This window comes from Tursiops truncatus, chromosome 19 (assembly GCF_011762595.2).
Source record: "Tursiops truncatus isolate mTurTru1 chromosome 19, mTurTru1.mat.Y, whole genome shotgun sequence".
NCBI lineage: Eukaryota > Metazoa > Chordata > Mammalia > Artiodactyla > Delphinidae > Tursiops > Tursiops truncatus.
Window position 1 is genome coordinate 604,700 of NC_047052.1, and position 18,636 is coordinate 623,335.

The following is an 18,636-nucleotide window of genomic DNA, read 5'->3' on the forward strand; positions in this document are numbered from 1 at the left end:
GGGGTGGCCCTAGCCCTTGCTGGAGTCCTCGGGCACCTCGCTCCCTCCCCCGTGCTTCCTGTACCTGGCACAGGCGGGAGCTGCAGACGTGACCCCACTTGGGAGTGAGAACCCAGCCCTGTGCCAGCAGCATGCCTCACAGAGCAGCCTTGACGGTGCCCCAGACCAGCTGGAGGTGGTTTCCTCTTTCTGGGCTGCCTGGCCCGACCCAAGCTCTCGGTTTCTGCCTCAGAGACGCCCCGACTCTGCATTCCCCTTTGTGCGAATCCCTGCCCCCCACCGCCCCGGCCGGTCCCACCTCGAGTGACCCTGGGGCGGGGCCAGAGCCTGCACTGCCCAGCGTCTTTCTAAACAGCATGAATTCGGTCGCACCTGTTCATCGGGCACATCCTGGCGTCAGCAACTTCAGGCCACCCCGCAGAGACCCTGCACTCAGAGAGGTCCCGCCCGTTGTAGGTGCTGGTCCTGCTGCAGCAAGCGCGTCTGGAGGTGTACCCCATGCTCTGGCACGTCTACACCACAATGACATTGTGACATCATGACGTCCCTTTCCTGGCTCTGCGTGGGACTTCCTGCCATGAGAGACAACGGCACAGATGTTCTCGTCACATGGCTGTGCAGTGGTGGGCCCCAGAGAACAAAAAGGGATTAGTATCCAGGATATAAAGAGAGAACCCGTAAAACTCAACTGCAAAAAAAAAAAAAAAATTTCAAAAATGGGCAAAGGACTTGAATAGTCCTTTCCCCACGGAAGATACACAAGTGGTCAATAAGCTCATGAACAAATGCTCAACATCACTAATCACTAGGGAAATGCAGATGAGAACCACAATGAGATACCCCGACACTCATTAGGATGGCTACTAACAACACCACCAACAGAAAACAACAAGCACCTGGGGAGGGTGTGGAGAATTTGGAACCCCCGTGCACTGCTGGTGGGAACGTACAATGGTACAGCCACTATGGAGAACAGTATGGAGGTTCATCAAGTATACTTACCATGGGATCTGGCAATCCCCCTTCTGGGTACATACCCAAAGGAACTGAAACCAGGGTCTCAGAGACATACTTGTACGGCCCACGTTCATCACAGCACTATTCACAACGGCTACAACATGGAACAAACCCAGCTATCCACTGACAGATGAATGGATAAAGAAAAGGTGGCGTATATACCTGATACATACTGACAGATGCTAGAGCATGGATGAGCCGTAAGGACGTTATGCTAAATGAAATAAGACAAATACTGTACAATTCCACTTATAGGAGGTACTGTGAGTAGTCAAAATCAGAGAGACAGAAAATACAACGGTGGTCACCTGGGCGGGGGGTGGAATGGGTGCTGAAATTCAGGCCTCGGAGGTCAGACCTGGGGAGAAAACTTGGGGTGATTGTGTGGAGACAGCCTGGGTGGTAGGGCTGCAATCTGGTGCAACTGCAACTGAGGGTGTACACAGAGGAAGCCTGGGTTGCCTTGGAGGCCGGGCACCATTGTTTGGGGGGTGCCTGAGAGGGGAAGCGGGACCTGCAATCATAGCCTTTTCCCCTGCGTGTGTGATCGCCAACTGCACGGGCTCCAGGAGGCGTCGTGAGCCACCTCCACTCCCGTCGCATACTCCCGGGGTGTGCCTAGGCTGCCACCACTGTCGAGAAACCCAGGACTGGCCACCAGCCGCCACATCTGCACACCCCTAGCAAGGGGATTAACCACCAGCACACACTGAGGAAAGAGCCGACAGGCGTCCATACCAAGAGCAGCCCTGGTACCAAATATATTAAACCCACGAGAGCTACACAGGGATGCCCCCACGTGTCAACAGCCCTCCAAAACCACAGCTGACAATTGTTTCTCCTAAACGCACAGAGTAAGAGAAATAAGAAGAGGAACCACTCCAGTTAAAAGACCAAGAGAATTCTGCTGCAAGAAACAACACAGACCGCCTCGCTCCAACAGACACTGAGTTCAAAAAGGAAAGTAAGGAATTAAGAAAGGCTATCGGGGACTTCCCTGGTGGCGCAGTGGTTAAGAATCCGCCTGCCAATGCAGGGGACACAGGTTCAAGCCCTGGTCCGGGAAGATCCCACATGCCACGGAGCACCCAAGCCCGTGGGCCACAGCTACTGAGCCTGCGCTCTAGAGCCCGCAAGCCACAACTGCTGAAGCCCATGCACCACAACTACTGAAGCCCACGTGCCTAGAGCCCATGCTCTGCAACAAGAGAAGCCACCGCAATGAGGAGCCTGCACACCGCAATGAACAGTAGCCCTCGCTCGCCGCAACTAGAGAAAGCCCGCGCGCAGCAACAAAGACCCAATGTAGCCATAAATAAATAAATACATTTTTTTAAAAAAAAGAAAGGCTATCGACAGAAATGCAGAATACTATAAAAAAGAAACAAACTCTGAAGGGTACCCAAAAAAATTAGAAAACTCATTAGCAGAGACAAAAGCTGAGCTAAAGGCAATGAACAGCAGAATTAATAATGCAGAAGAATGAATAAGTGAAGGTAGACCAATGGAAATGAGGAAATGACCCAATCAGAAAAGCAGAAAGCCAAATGAAAAAAAAAAGCAATATAAGAGGCCTATGGGAGAATATAAAGTGTGCCAATCGACACATAATAGGGATTCCAGAATGGAAAGAAAGAGAAAAGGGCACCACAAATGTATCTGAAGAAATGACGGCTGAAAACTTTCCAAATGTAAAGAAGGAGACATATCCAGGTAGAGGAAGCACAGGGGGTCCCAAAGCAGGGAAAGCCACACAGACCTACAGCAAGACACACTGCAGTAAAAATGGCAGAAGGTGGGCTGCCCTGGTGGCGCAGTGGTTGAGAATCCGCCTGCCAATGCAGCGGACATGGGTTCGAGCCCTGGTCTGGGAGGATTCCACATGCCGCGGAGCAGCTGGGCCCATGAGCCACAACTCAGCCTGCGCGTCTGGAGCCTGTGCTTCGCAACAAGAGGCCGCGATAGTGAGCCCATGCACCGCGATGAAGAGTGGCCCCTGCTTACCACAACTAGAGAGAAAGCCCTCGCACAGAAACGAAGACCCAACAGCAAAAATAAATTAATTAATAAACTCCTACCCCCAACATCTTCAAAAAAAAATGGCAAAAGTTAAAGATTAAGAGAGGATTCTAAAGGCAGCAAGAGAAAAACAAAGAGTTAGTGACAAGGGAACCCCCAGGAGGCTATCAGCTGATTTCTCTACGGAAACGCTGCGGGCCAGAAGGGAGTGGCAAGACAGTCAAAGTCCTGGAAGGGAAAAATCGGCAACCTAGGACATTCTACCCAGCAAGATTATCATTTAGAATAAAGGAGAGAGAAAGAATTTCTCAGACAAGCAAAAACTAAAAGAATACAGCAATACTAAACCTATCCTAAAGGAAATACTGAAAGGTCTTCTCTAAATAGAACAGAACTAAGAATCTACAGGAAAGAGAAAAATCACAATTGGAAAATAAATCACTTAAATAAGCCAGTACACACATTTTTTAAAAATCAAAAAATTTCTGTGAAACTGAATGATAACCAGAATGAACAGCAAAAGGATGAACATGAAGATGTAAAAAGGGACGTCAAAATCATAAAATGTGGGGGGAGGAGAGTAAGAAAATGTAGACTTTTTTTCATTTCCTAGAATGTGTTTGAGCCTATATGACTACCAGTCTAGGGCAAGCAGATATAGGAAGGGGTTAACATACTTGAAAACCAGGGCAACCACAAATCAAAAACATACAATAGACTCACAAAAACCAAAAAGAAGAGGACGTAAGTATAATTCAAGAGAAAATCATCGGGGAATTCCCTGGCAGTCCAGTGCCTTAGGACTCCGAGCTCTCACTGCCAAGGGCCCGGGTTCAGTCCCTGGTAGGGGAACTAACATCCCTCAAGCCACATGGCACGGCCAAAAAAACCCATCAAACCACAAAAGGAGAAACAAAAACTTGTCAATAATTACCTTAAAATGTCAATGGACTAAAAGCTCCAATCAAAAGACACAGAGTGGCAGATTGGATTAAAAAAAAAAAAAGAGCCTACAATATGCTGCCTACAGGAGACCCACTTTAGGGCAAAGGACACACACAGATTGAAAGTAAGGGGATGGAAAAAGATATTTCATGAAAACAAATGACAAGAAAGTGGGGGTCGCAATACTCATATCAGACAAAATAGACTTCAAAACAAAAGCCATGAAGAAAGATAAAGAAGGATGCTATATACTAGTAAAGGATGAACACAAGGAGAGGATATTACACTCGTCAACATATATGCTCCTTATATAGGAGCACTCAAACACGCAAAACAAATTTCAGACATAAGGACAGAAACTGACAGGGATACAATAATAGTATTGAGGCCCCACTCAGGGCCTCTAGACAGAGAATCAGTGAGGCAAGAGAGATCCCCAATGATACAACAGAACAGTAAGACTTAACTGACATTACACCCAAAACAACCAGAATACACATTCCTTTCAGGGCACATGGAACGTTATACAGGACCGACCACATACGAGGGCACAAGATAAGCTTCAACAAATTTCAGAGTATAGAAATTCTATCAAGCATCTTCTCTGACCACAATGGCATGCAACTAGCGATTAACCACAGAAGAAGAAATGAGCTCTTTCACGTGGTGCCTTGGGTGCAGCCGGCCACTTAAGGATGAAGCTGAAGATTTCCTTCCTGGCCACTGGCTGCCAGAAACTCACTGAAGTGGATGATGAATGAAAACTTCGTACCTTTTATGAGAATCCTATGGCCAGAGAAGTGGCTGCTGACACTCTGGGTGAAGAATGGAAGGGTTATGTGGTCCGAATCAGTGGTGGGAATGACAAACAGGGTTTCCCCATAAAGCAGGGTGTCTTAACCCATGGCTGCGTACACCTGCTACTGAATAAGGGACATTCCTGTTACAGACCAAGGAGAACTGGAGAACTGGAGAAAGAATTCACAAATCTGGGGTTGCACTGTGGATGCCAATCTGAGTGGTCTCAATTTGGTCTTCATAAGAAAAAGGGAGAAAAATATTACCAGACTCACCGATACTACTGTGCCTCATCGCCTGGGACCCCAAAGAGCAAGCAGAGGGACTTCCCTGGTGGCTCAGTGGTTAAGAATCCGCCTGCCTGGGGCTTCCCTGGTGGCGCAGTGGTTGGGAATCTGCCTGCCGATGCAGGGGATGCGGGTTCATGCCCCAGTCTGGGAGGATCCCACATGCCGCAGAGCGGCTGGGCCCATGAGCCATGGCCGCTGAGCCTGCACATCCGGAGCCTGTGCTCCACAATGGAAGAGGCCACAACAGTGAGAGGCCCGCGTACCACAAAAAAAAAAAGAAGCCGCCTGCCAACACTTGGGACACAGGTTCGAGCCCTGGGCCAGGAAGATCCCACATGCCTCGGAGCAACTAAGCCCCCGAGCCACAACTACTGAGCCCACGTGCCGCAACTACTGAAGCCCACGTGCCTAGAGCCCATGAGCCACAACTACTGAGCCCACGTGCTGCAACTACTGAAGCCCACACACCTAGACCCCGTGCTCCACAACAAGAGAAGCCACCTCAATGAGAAGCCCACGCACCACAACAAAGAGTAGCCCCCACTCGCCACAACTAGAGAAAGCCGACGTGCAGCAACGAAGACCCAAGACAGCCAAAAAATAAAAAATCAATCAATAAATTAAAAAAGCTAGCAGAATCCACAAACTTTTCAGTCTCTCCAAAGATGATGTCCACCAGTATGTTGTGAGAAACCCCTAAACAAAGGTAAGAAATCTAGGACCAAAGCACACAAGATTCAGTGTCTTTTTACTCCATGTGTTCTGCAACACAAATGTCGGTGTATTGCTCTGAAGAAACAGCATTCTAGGAAAACTAAGGCAGAGAGTGCAGAATATGCTAAACTCTTTGCCAAGAGAATGAAGAAGGCCAAAGAAAAATGCCGGGAACAGATTGTCAAGAGATGGAGGCTGTCCTCTCTCAGAGCTTCTACCTCTGAGTCCAGTCAAAAATGAGATGTTCGGGCTTCCCTGCTGGTGCAGTGGTTAAGAATCTGCCTGCCAATGCAAGGGACATGGGTTTGAGCCCTGGTCCAGGAACATCCCACATGCCGCGGAGCAACTAAGCCCGTGTGCCACAACTACTGAGCCTGTGCTCTAGAGCCCACGAGCCACAACTACTGAGCCCACGTGCCATAACTACTGAAGCCCGCATGCCTAGAGCCTGTGCTCTGCAACAAGAGAAGCCCCTGCAATGAGAAGCTTGCGCACTGCAACAAAGAGTAGCCCCTGCTTGTCACAACTAGAGAAAGCCTGTGCACAGCAATGAAGACCCAACACAGCCAAAAATAAAGTAAATAAATAAATTTTTTAAAAAAATGATTTGTTCTAGGAGTTCACTGGTGGCACAGTGGTAAAGAATCCGCCTTCCAATGCAGGGGATGTGGGTTCAATCTCTGGTCGGGGAACTAAGATCCCACATGCCACAGAGCAACTAAGCCTACACGCCACAACTATTAAGCCCACGTGCTCTGGAGCCCGTGCACCACAACTAGAGAGCGCACACACCACAGCTACTGAGCCTGCGCGTTCTGGAGCCCATGCGCCACGACTAGAGAGCCCACGTGCCACGACTAGAGAGCCCACGTGCCACTAGAGAGAAGCCCGTGCGCTGCAACAAGGATCTCGCATGCCACAACCAAGACCCGATGCAGCCAAATAAATAAAATAAAAATTGAAAGCAAGAAATAAAGCTGAGAAAATATTCATCATCTAACATGAAACTAACCAAATAAATAAAATAAAAATTGAAAGCAAGAAATAAAGCTGAGAAAATATTCATTATCTAACATGAAACTAACCAAAGTTTTAAAAAAATGAGATGTTCTAACAAATAAGATCAGACATTAGAAAGAAAAAGAAATGGGAAAAAAACGATAACATGCTACTCAAAAACCAATGGGTTAATTAATGATGAAATCAAAGAGGAAATTTAAAAATACCTTGAAAAAATGAAAATACAACCATACAAAAATAAAAAAAAAAAAAGGAAAAGAAAACAGAACAGTCCAAAGCTATGGGATGCAGCAAAAGCAGCTGTTACAGGGAAGTTCATAACAGTACAGGCCTTCCTCTAACAACAAGAAAAACCTCAAACAACCTAACCTACCACTTAAAAGAATTAGGAAAAGAAGAACAAGCAAAATTCAGCAGAAGGAAGGAAACAGTAAAGATCAGAGAAGAAAGAAATAAAACAGATTAAAAAAATAGAAATAAATCAATAAAACTAAGAGTTGGTTCTTTGGAAGGATAAACACGATGGACAAACCTCTGGCCAGGCTCCCCAAAAAGAAAAGAGAGAGAACCCAAATAAAATAAGAAATGAAAAAGGAAACATAACAACTGATGCCACAGAAAGATAAAAAACCTTAAGGGAAACTACTATGAACAAGGGTATGCCAACAAATTCAACAGCCTAGAAGAAACTGACAAGTTCCTAGAAACATACAGCCCACCAAAACTGTAGCAGGAAGAAATAGATAATTTGAACAGACTGATCACTAGAAGTGAAATAGAATCTGTATTTTAAAAAAACTCCCTACAAACACGAGTCCAGGACCAGATGGCCTCACAGGTGAATTCTACCAAACATACAGAAAAGAACTTATACCGATCCTTCCAAAACTCTTGCCAAAAAAATGGAAGAGGAGGGAACACTCCCAAAGACATGCTATGAAGCCACCATCACCCTGATAACAAAACCAGACAAAGACACCACCAAAAAGGAAAGTTACAGGCCAGTATCTCTGAAGAATATAGATGCAAAAATTCTCAAAATATTAGCAAACCGAATCCAACAACACATAAAAAAGATCACACACCACGACCAAGTGGGATTCATCGCAAGTTCACAAGGATGGTTCAACGCATGGAAATCACTGCGATACACCACATAAGCAAAAACCACATGATCATCTCGACAGACGCCGATAAAAGCATTTAACAAGATTCAGGGAAGGAGGGGAAGATGGCGGAAGAGTAAGACGTGGAGATCACCTTCCTCCTCACAGATACACCAGAAATACATCTACACGTGGAACAACTCCTACGGAACACCTACTGAACGCTGGCAGAAGACCTCAGACCGCCCAAAAGGCAAGAAACTCCCCACGTACCTGGGTAGGGCAAAAGAAAAAAGAAAACACAGAGACAGAAGAATAGGAATGGGACCTGCACCAGTGGGAGGGAGCCGTGAAGGAGGAAAGGTTTCCACACACTAGGAGCTCCTTCGCGGGTGGAGACTGCGGGAGGCGGAGGGGGGGAGCTTCGGAGCCGCGGAGGAGAGCACAGCAACGGGTGCGGAGGGCAAAGCGGGGAGATTCCCGCACAGAGGATCGGTGCCGACCGGCACTCACCAGCCCGAGAGGCTTGTCTGCTCACCCGCCGGGGCGGGCGGGGCTGGGAGCTGAGGCTCGGGTTTCCGTTGGGGCGCAGGGAGAGGACTGGGGTTGGCGGTGTGAACACAGCCTGAAGGGGTTAGTGCACCACAGCTAGCCGGGAGGGAGTCCGGGGAAAAGTCTGGAGCTGCCGAAGAGGCAAGAGACTTTTTCTTCCCTCTTTCTTCCCTCTTTATTTCCTGGTGCACGAGGAGAAGGGATTCAGAGCGCTGCTTAAAGGAGCTCCAGAGACGGGCACGAGCCGCGGCTATCAGCGCGGACCCCAGAGACGGTTGGGAGACGCTAAGGCTGCTGCTGCCGCCACCAAGAAGCCTGTGTGCGAGCACAGGTCACTCTCCACACCCCCCTTCTGGGGAGCCTGTGCAGCCCGCCACTGCCAGGGTCCCGGGATCCAGGGACAACTTCCCCGGGAGAACGCATGGCGCGCCTCAGGCTGGTGCAATGTCACGCCGGCCTCTGGCACCGCAGGCCCGCCCCGCACGCAGTGCCCCTCCCTCCCCCCGGCCTGAGTGAGCCAGAGCCCCGGAAACAGCGGCTCCTTTAACCCCGTCCTGTCTGAGCGAAGAACAGACGCCATCCGGCGACCTACACGCAGAGGCGGGGCCCCATCCAAAGCTGAGCCCCTGGGAGCTGTGAGAACAAAGAAGAGAAAGGGAAATCCCTCCCAGCAGCCTCAGGAGCAGCGGATTAAAGCTCCACAATCAACTTCATGTACCTGCATCTGTGGAATACATGAACAGACAGCGAGTCATCCCAAATCGAGGAGGTGGACTTCGAGAGCAAGATTTATGATTTTTTCCCCTTTTCCTCTTTTTGTGAGTGTGTATGTGTATGCTTCTGTGTGAGATCTTGTCTGTATAGCTTTGCTTCCACCATTTGTCCTAGGGTTCTAGCCGTCCGTTTTTTTTTTTTAATTTTTTTTCTTAATAATTATTTTTTAATTTAATAACTTTATATTTTACTTTATTTTATTGTACTCTACCTTCTTTCTTTCTTTCTTTTTTCCTTCCTTTCCTCCTTCCTTCCTTCCTCCCACCATCCGTCCCTCCCTCCTTTCTTTCTTTCCTTCTTTCCTTCTTTTCTTTCCTTCCTTCCTTCCTTCCTTTCTTTCTACTTCTACTAATTCTTTCTCTCTACTTTTCCTCCCTTTTATTCTGAGCTGTGTGGATGAAAGGCTCTTGGTGCTGCACAGGAGTCAGTGCTGTGCCTCTGAGGTGGGAGAGCCAACTTCAGGACACTGGTCCACAAGAGACCTCCCAGCTCCACATAATATCAAACGGCGAAAATCTCCCAGAGATCTCCATCTCAACGCCAGCACCCAACTTCACTCAACGACCAGCAAGCTACAGTGCTGGACACCCTATGCCAAACAACTAGCAAGACAGGAACACAACCTCACCCATTAGCAGAGAGGCTGCCTAAAATCATAATAAGGCCACAGACACCCCAAAACACACCACCAGACGTGAACCTGCCCACCAGAGAGACAAGATCCAGCCTCATCCACCAGAACACAGGCACTAGTCCCCTCCACCAGGAAGCCTACACAACCCACTGAACCAACCTTAGCCCCTAGGGGCAGACACCAAAAACAACAGGAACTACGAACCTGCAGGCTGCAAAATGGAGACCCCAAACACAGTAAGATAAGCAAAATGAGAAGACAGAAAAACACACAGCAGATGAAGGAGCAAGATAAAACCCACCAAACCAAACAAATGAAGAGGAAATAGGCAGACTACCTGAAAAAGAATTCAGAATAATGGTAGTAAAGATGATCCAAAATCTTGGAAATAGAACAGACAAAATGCAAGAAACATTTAACAAGGACCTAGAAGAACTAAAGATGAAACAAGCAACGATGAACAACACAATAAATGAAATGAAAAATACTCTAGATGGGATCAATAGCAGAATAACTGAGGCAGAAGAACGGATAAGTGACCTGGAAGATAAAATAGTGGAAATAACTACTGCAGAGCAGAATAAAGAAAAAAGAATGAAAAGAACTGAGGACAGTCTCAGAGACCTCTGGGACAACATTAAACGCACCAACATTCGAATTGTAGGGGTTCCAGAAGAAGAAGAGAAAAAGAAAGGGACTGACAAAATATTTGAAGAGATTACAGTTGAAAACTTCCCTAATATGGGAAAGGAAATAGTTAATCAAGTCCAGGAAGCAGAGAGTGTCCCATACAGGATAAATCCAAGGAGAAATACGCCAAGACACATATTAATCAAACTGTCAAAAATTAAATACAAAGAAAACATATTAAAAGCAGCAAGGGAAAAACAACAGATAACACACAAGGGAATCCCCATAAGGTTAACAGCTGATCTCTCAGCAGAAACCCTACAAGCCAGAAGGGAGTGGCAAGACATACTGAAAGTGATGAAGGAGAAAAACCTGCAACCAAGATTACTCTACCCAGCAAGGATCTCACTCAGATTTGATGGAGAAATTAAAACCTTTACAGACAAACAAAAGCTGAGAGAGTTCAGCACCACCAAACCAGCTTTACAGCAAATGCTAAAGGAACTTCTCTAGGCAAGAAACACAAGAGAAGGAAAAGACCTACAATAACGAACCCAAAACAATTAAGAAAATGGGAATAGGAACATACATATCGATAATTACCTTAAATGTAAATGGACTAAATGCTCCAACCAAAAGACACAGATTGGCTGAATGGATACAAAAACAAGACCCATATATATGCTGTCTACAAGAGACCCACTTCAGACCTAGAGACACATACAGACTGAAAGTAAGGGGATGGAAAAAGATATTCCATGCAAATGGAAACCAAAAGAAAGCTGGAGTAGCAACTCTCATATCAGACAAAATAGACTTTAAAATAAGGACTATTAAAAGAGACAAAGAAGGACACTACATAATGATCAAGGGATCGATCCAAGAAGAGGATATAACAATTGTAAATATTTATGCACCCAACCTAGGAGCACCTCAATACATAAGGCAAATACTAACAGCCATAAAAGGGGAAATCGACAGTAGCACAATCATAGTAGGGGACTTTAACACCCCACTTTCACCAATGGACAGATCATCCAAAATGAAAATAAATAAGGAAACACAAGCTTTAAATGATACATTAAACAAGATGGACTTAATTGATATTTATAGGACACTCCATCCAAAAACAACAGAATACACATTTTTCTCAAATGCTCATGGAACATTTTCCAGGATAGACCATATCTTGGGTCACAAATCAAGCCTTGGTAAATTTAAGAAAATTGAAATTGTATCAAGTATCTTTTCCGACCACAATGCTATGAGACTAGATATCAATTACAGGAAAAGATCTGTAAAAAATACAAACACATGGAGGCTACACAATACACTACTTAATAACGAAGTGATCACTGAAGAAATCAAAGAGGAAATTAAAAAATACCTAGAAACAAATGACAATGGAGACACGACAACCCAAAATCTATGGGATGCAGCAAAAGCAGTTCTAAGAGGGAAGTTTATAGCAATACAAGCCCACCTTAAGAAACAGGAAACATCTTGAATAAACAACCTAACCTTGCACCTAAAGCAACTAGAGAAAGAAGAACAAAAAAACCCCAAAGTTAGCAGAAGGAAAGAAATCATAAAAATCAGATCAGAAATAAATGAAAAAGAAATGAAGGAAACAATAGCAAAGATCAATAAAACTAAAAGCTGGTTCTTTGAGAAGATAAACAAAATTGATAAACCATTAGCCAGACTCATCAAGAAAAAAAGGGAGAAGACTCAAATCAATAGAATTAGAAATGAAAAAGGAGAAGTAACAACTGACACTGCAGAAATACAAAAGATCATGAGAGATTACTACAAGCAACTCTATGCCAACAAAATAGACAACCTGGAAGAAATGGACAAATTCTTAGAAATGCACAACCTGCCAAGACTGAATCAGGAAGAAATAGAAAATATGAACAGACCAATCACAAGCACTGAAATTGAAACTGTGATTAAAAATCTTCCAACAAACAAAAGCCCAGGACCAGATGCCTACACAGGCGAATTCTATCAAACATTTAGAGAAGAGCTAACACCTATCCTTCTCAAACTCTTCCAAAATATAGCAGAGGGAGGAACACTCTAAAATTCATTCTACGAGGCCACCATCACCTTGATACCAAAACCAGACAAGATGTCACAAAGAAAGAAAACTACAGGCCAATATCATTGATGAACATAGATGCAAAAATCCTCAACAAAATACTAGCAAACAGAATCCAACAGCACATTAAAAGGATCATACACCATGATCAAGTGGGGTTTATTCCAGGAATGCAAGGATTCTTCAATATATGCAAATCAATGTGATAAACCATATTAACAAACTGAAGGAGAAAAACCATACGATCATCTCAATAGATGCAGAGAAAGCTTTTGACAAAATTCAACACCCATTTACGATAAAAACCTTGCAGAAAGTAGGCATCGAGGGAACTTTCCTCAACATAATAAAGGCCATATATGACAAACCCACAGCCAACATCGTCCTCAATGGTGAAAAACTGAAAGCATTTCCACTAAGATCAGGAGGAAGACAAGGTTGCCCACTCTCACCACTCTTATTCAACATAGTTTTGGAAGTTTTAGCCACAGCAATCAGAGAAGAAAAGGAAATAAAAGGAATCCAAATCGGAAAAGAAGAAGTAACGCTGTCACTGTTTGCAGATGACATGATACTATACATACAGAATCCTAAAGATGCTACCAGAAAACTACTAGAGCTGATCAATGAATTTGGTAAAGTTGCAGGATAAAAAATTAATGCACAGAAATCTCTGGCATTCCTATATACTAATGATGAAAAATCTGAAAGTGAAATCAAGAAAACACTCCCATTGGGCTTCCCTTGTGGCGCAGTGGTTGAGAGTCCACCTGCTAACGCAGGGGACACGGGTTCATGCCCCAGTCTGGGAAGATCCCACATGCCGCGGAGTGGCTGGGCCCGTGAGCCATGGCAGCTGAGCCTGCGTGTCTGGAGCCTGTGCTCCACAATGGGAGAGGCCCCAGCAGTGAGGGGCCCGTGTACCGCAAAAAACAAAAACAAAAACAAAAACTCCCATTTACCTTTGCAACAAAAAGAATAAAATATCTAGGAATAAACCCACCTAAGGAGACAAAAGACCTGTATGCAGAAAATTATAAGACACTGATGAAAGAAATTAAAGATGATACAAATAGATGGAGAGATATACCATGTTCTTGGATTGGAAGAATCAACATTGTGAAAATGACTCTACTACCCAAAGCAATCTACAGATTCAATGCAACCCCTATCAAACTACCACTGGCATTTTTCACAGAACTAGAACAAAAAATTTCACAATTTGTATGGAAACACAAAAGACCCCGAATAGCCAAAGCAATCTTGAGAACGAAAAATGGAGCTGGAGGAATCAGGCTTCCTGACTTCAGACTATACTACAAAGCTACAGTAATCAAGACAGTATGGTACTGGCACAAAAACAAAAGATAGATCAGATAGATCTATCTTTAGATGGAACAGGATAGAAAGCCCAGAGATAAACCCATGCACATATGGTCACCTTATCTTTGATAAAGGAGGCAGGAATGTACAGTGGAGAAAGGACAGCCTCTTCAATAAGTGGTGCTGGGAAAACTGGACAGGTAAATGTAAAAGTATGAGATTAGATCACTCCCTAACACCATACAGAAAAATAAGCTCAAAATGGATTAAAGACCTAAATGTAAGGCCAGAAACTATCAAACTCTTAGAGGAAAACAAAGGCAGAACACTCTATGACATAAATCACAGCAAGATCCTTTTTGACCCATCTCCTAGAGAAATGGAAATAAAAACAAAAATAAACAAATGGGACCTAATGAAACTTCAAAGCTTTTGCACAGCAAAGGAAACCATAAACAAGACCAAAAGACAACCCTCAGAATGGGAGAAAATATTTGCAAATGAAGCAACTGACAAAGGATTAATTTCCAAAATTTACAAGCAGCTCATGCAGCTCAGTAACAGAAAAACAAACAACCCAATCCAAAAATGGGCAGAAGACCTAAATAGACATTTCTCCAAAGAAGATATACAGATTGCCAACAAACACATGAAAGAATGCTCAACATCATTAATCATTAGAGAAATGCAAATCAAAACTACAATGAGATATCATCTCACACCAGTCAGAATGGCCATCATCAAAAAATCTAGAAACAATAAATGCTGGAGAGGGTGTGGAGAAAAGGGAACCCTCTTGCACTGCTGGTGGGAATGTGAATTGGTACAGCCACTATGGAGAACAGTATGGAGGTTCCTTAAAAAACTACAAATAGAACTACCATATGACCCAGCAATCCCACTACTGGGCATATACCCTGAGAAAACCATAATTCAAAAAGAGTCATGTACCAAAATGTTCGTTGCAGTTCTATTTACAATAGTCCGGAGATGGAAACAACCTAAGTGCCCATCATCGGATGAATGGATAAAGAAGATGTGGCACATATATACAATGGAATATTACTCAGCCATAAAAAGAAACGAAATTGAGCTATTTGTAATGAGGTGGATAGACTTAGAGTCTGTCATACAGAGTGAAGTTAGTCAGAAAGAGAAAGACAAATATGGTATGCTAACACATATATATGGAATTTAAGGGGGAAAATGTCATGAAGAACCTAGGGGTAAGACAGGAATAAAGACACAGACCTACTAGAGAACGGACTTGAGGATATGGGGAGGGGGAGGGGGAAGGGTAAGCTGTGACAAAGCGCGAGAGAGGCATGGACATATATACACTACCAAGCGTAAGGTAGATAGCTAGTGGGAAGCAGCTGCATAGCAGAGGGAGATCAGCTCGGTGCTCTGTGACCGCCTGGAGGGATGGGATAGGGAGGGTGGGAGGGAGGGAGACGCAAGAGGGAAGAGATATGGGAACATATGTATATGTATAACTGATTCACTTTGTTATAAAGCAGAAACTAACACACCATTATAAAGCAATTATACCCCAATAAAGATGTTAAAAAAACAAAAAACAAAAAAAACCAAGATTCAAATCCATTCATGATAAAAATTCTTACCAAAGTGGGTATAGAGGGATCATATCTCAATATAATCAAAACTATTTATGACAAACCCATAGCCAACATAATACTCAATGGTGAAAAGCTGAAAGCCCTCCCGCTAAAAATCTGGAACAAAACCAGGATGCCCAGTCTCACCTCTTCTATTTAACATAGGATTGGAGTCCTAGCCACAGCCATAAGACAAGAAAAGAAATAATTGTAAACAAATTTGAAGGGAAGAGGTAAAATTGCCATTATATGCAGATATGACACTATATATAGAAAACCCTAAAGACTCCACACAAAAGCTACTAGAACTGATAAACGAATTCAGCAAGGGAGCAAGATGCAACATTAACACACAGAAATGGGTCACATTTCTGTACACCAGCAATGAAATATCAGAAAGGGAATGAAATATCAAAGGGAATTTAAATAAACGACACCTTTTCTTTTATTTTGGCTGCACCACCTGGCATGCAGGATCTTAGTTCCCCAACAAGGGATTGAACCCGTGCCCCCTTCAGTGGAAGCATGGAGTCATAACCACTGGGCTGCCAGGGAAGTCCAACAATACCTTTTAAAACTGCACCCCCAAAAATAAAATACTTAGGAATAGACCTGACCAAGGAGGTGAAAGACTTATACACTGAAAACTATAAAACATTAATAAAGGAAATTGAAGCTGATTCAAAAAATGTAAAGATATCCCATGCTCTTGGATTGGAAGAATTATATTGTTAAAATGGCCATTCTATCCAAAGCAACCTACAGATTTAATGTGATCCCTATCAAATTACCCATAACATTTTTCACAGAACTAGAATGAGTAATTCTAAAATTCACATGGAACCATGAAAGACCCAGAATTGCCAAAGCAATCCTGAAGAAAAGGAACAAAGCAAGAGCCATATCCCTCACAGACTTCAGACAATATTACAAAGCTACAGTAATCAAAACAGCATGGTACTGGCACAAAAACAGACGTATGGATCAATGGAACAGAATAGAGACCCGAGAAATAAACCCACACATCTACAGTCAATTAATCTTCGACAAAGAAGGCAAGAATATACAATGGGAAAAAGGCTCTTCAGCACGTGGTGCAGGGAAAGTTGGACAGCCGCACGTAAATCAGTGAAATCAGAACACATCCTCACACCATGCACAAATATAAACTCAAAATGGCTTAAAGACTTAAACATAAGACATGACACCATAAAACTCCTAGAAGAGATCACAGGCAAAACATTCTCTGACATAAATCGTACTATTGTTTTCTTAGGTCAATCTCCCAAGGCAATAGAAATAAAAATAAACAAATGAGACCTAATCAAACTTAAAAGTTTTGCACAGCAAAGAAAATGATAAACAAAGTGAAAACACAACCTACAGAGTGGGAGAAAATATGTGCACGTGATGCAATCGACAAGGGCTTAATTTCTAAAAGTTACAAACAGTTCATACAACTCAACAACAGCAACAACAAACAAACCACCCAATTGCAAAAATGCGCAGAAGACCTAAACAGACATTTCTCCGAAGAAGAAATACAGATGGCCAGTAGGCACGTGAAGAGCTGCTCAACATTGCTAATGATTAGAGAAACGCAAATCAAAACTACAGTGAGGCACCACCTCACACCGGTCAGAACGGCCATCATTAAAAAGTCTACAATAACACATGCTGGAGAGGGTGTGAGGCAAGGGGACCCCCCTGCACTGTTGGTGGGAATGTAAATTGGTGCAGCCACTATGGAAAACAGTATGGAGGTTCCTCACAAAACTAAAAGTAGAGTTGCCGCAGGATGCAGCAATCCCACTCCTGGGCATATGTCCAGAGAAAACTATAATTTGAAAATATACATGCACCCCAACGTTCACTGCAGCACTAGTTACAAGAGCCAAGACACAGAAACAACCAAAAGGTCCACCGGCAGATGAACAGAAGATGTGGTACATGTATACAATGGAATACTACTCAGCCATGAAGAGGATGAAATGATGCCATCTGCATCAACGCGGACGCAACTAGAGATTATCACATGAAGTGAGTAGGTCAGAAAGACAAATACCATCTGTTATCACTTAGATGTGGAATCTAAAATATGACACAAATGAACCTTTCTACGAAACAGAAACAGACTCACGGACATAGAGAACAGACTGGTGGTTGCCAAGGGGACGGGGGCTGGGGGAGGGATGGAGTGGGAGGTTGGGGTGAGATGTGAGCTTCTATATACAGAATGGATAAACAACGTGGTCCTACCGTACAGCACAGAGAACTACATTCAATACCCTACGGTAAAGCATAATGGAAAAGAATATATAAAAACAGAATATGTATGTGTATGTATAACTGAAACACTTTGCTGTACAGCAGTTATTAACACAACATTGTAAATCAACTAGACTTCAATTAAGACACATACACACATAAAGTGGAAAAAAAAAAGGAAGATCTGGGGAATAAAATGCCCACAAATACTCTTAAATGCGCTGACATACTCCTGGGGACACAGAAGTCCATGCACACGTGCAGCTCTGTGTGCGTGCGTAGGAAATAACTGAGAACATCCTATTTTCTCATTTTTGGTTAACCGTGAGGCCTTGTGGAAGCAGGAAGTAAAGGCCAAGGCAGAGCTGTAACCTGCTGGGACACTGAAGAGCCTCTGGGTAAAGGGCAGCTGACTTACTGGATCATGGGCTTTAAGGAAATCATTAGCTGAGTACCAAGCTAGGAGCACAGAGACTTCACAACCCACACACCACAGGGAGCTCAGACTTTACAGAATTAGTTCAGGAAAGTCACTAAGCACGGCAGCAAGAGCAACCAGCAACAGCAACGGCAGCAAGTCTGGGGAGTAGGAAACTGGTTTCTCGAGTCACCACATTATATTATGTACAGTGTCTACTTTGGGGACTTGCCTGGTGGCACAGTGGTTAAGAATCCGCCTGCCAATGCAGGGGATATGGGTTCGAGGCCTGGTCCGGGAAGATCCCACACGCCGCAGAGCAACTAAGCCTGTGTGCCACAACTACTGAGCCTGCGCTCTAGAGCCTGTGAGCCACAACTACTGAGCCCACGTGCCACAACTACT

General features: G+C 44.1%; 1 long non-coding RNA gene and 1 pseudogene across 2 annotated transcripts in view; one reads left to right on the forward strand and one right to left on the reverse strand.

Annotated features, from left to right (window-relative positions):
- LOC109548049 (uncharacterized) overlaps positions 1 to 18,636 on the reverse strand; it is a 59,076-nt gene that overhangs the window by 12,166 nt on the left and 28,274 nt on the right. For both annotated transcript variants that reach the window (XR_004523527.2, XR_004523528.2), the window contains exon 2: positions 373 to 572. This is a non-coding gene — a long non-coding RNA (uncharacterized lncRNA). The remainder of the gene's footprint in view (positions 1 to 372; positions 573 to 18,636) is intronic.
- On the forward strand, positions 557 to 10,744 carry LOC101333347 (small ribosomal subunit protein eS6-like; annotated as a pseudogene).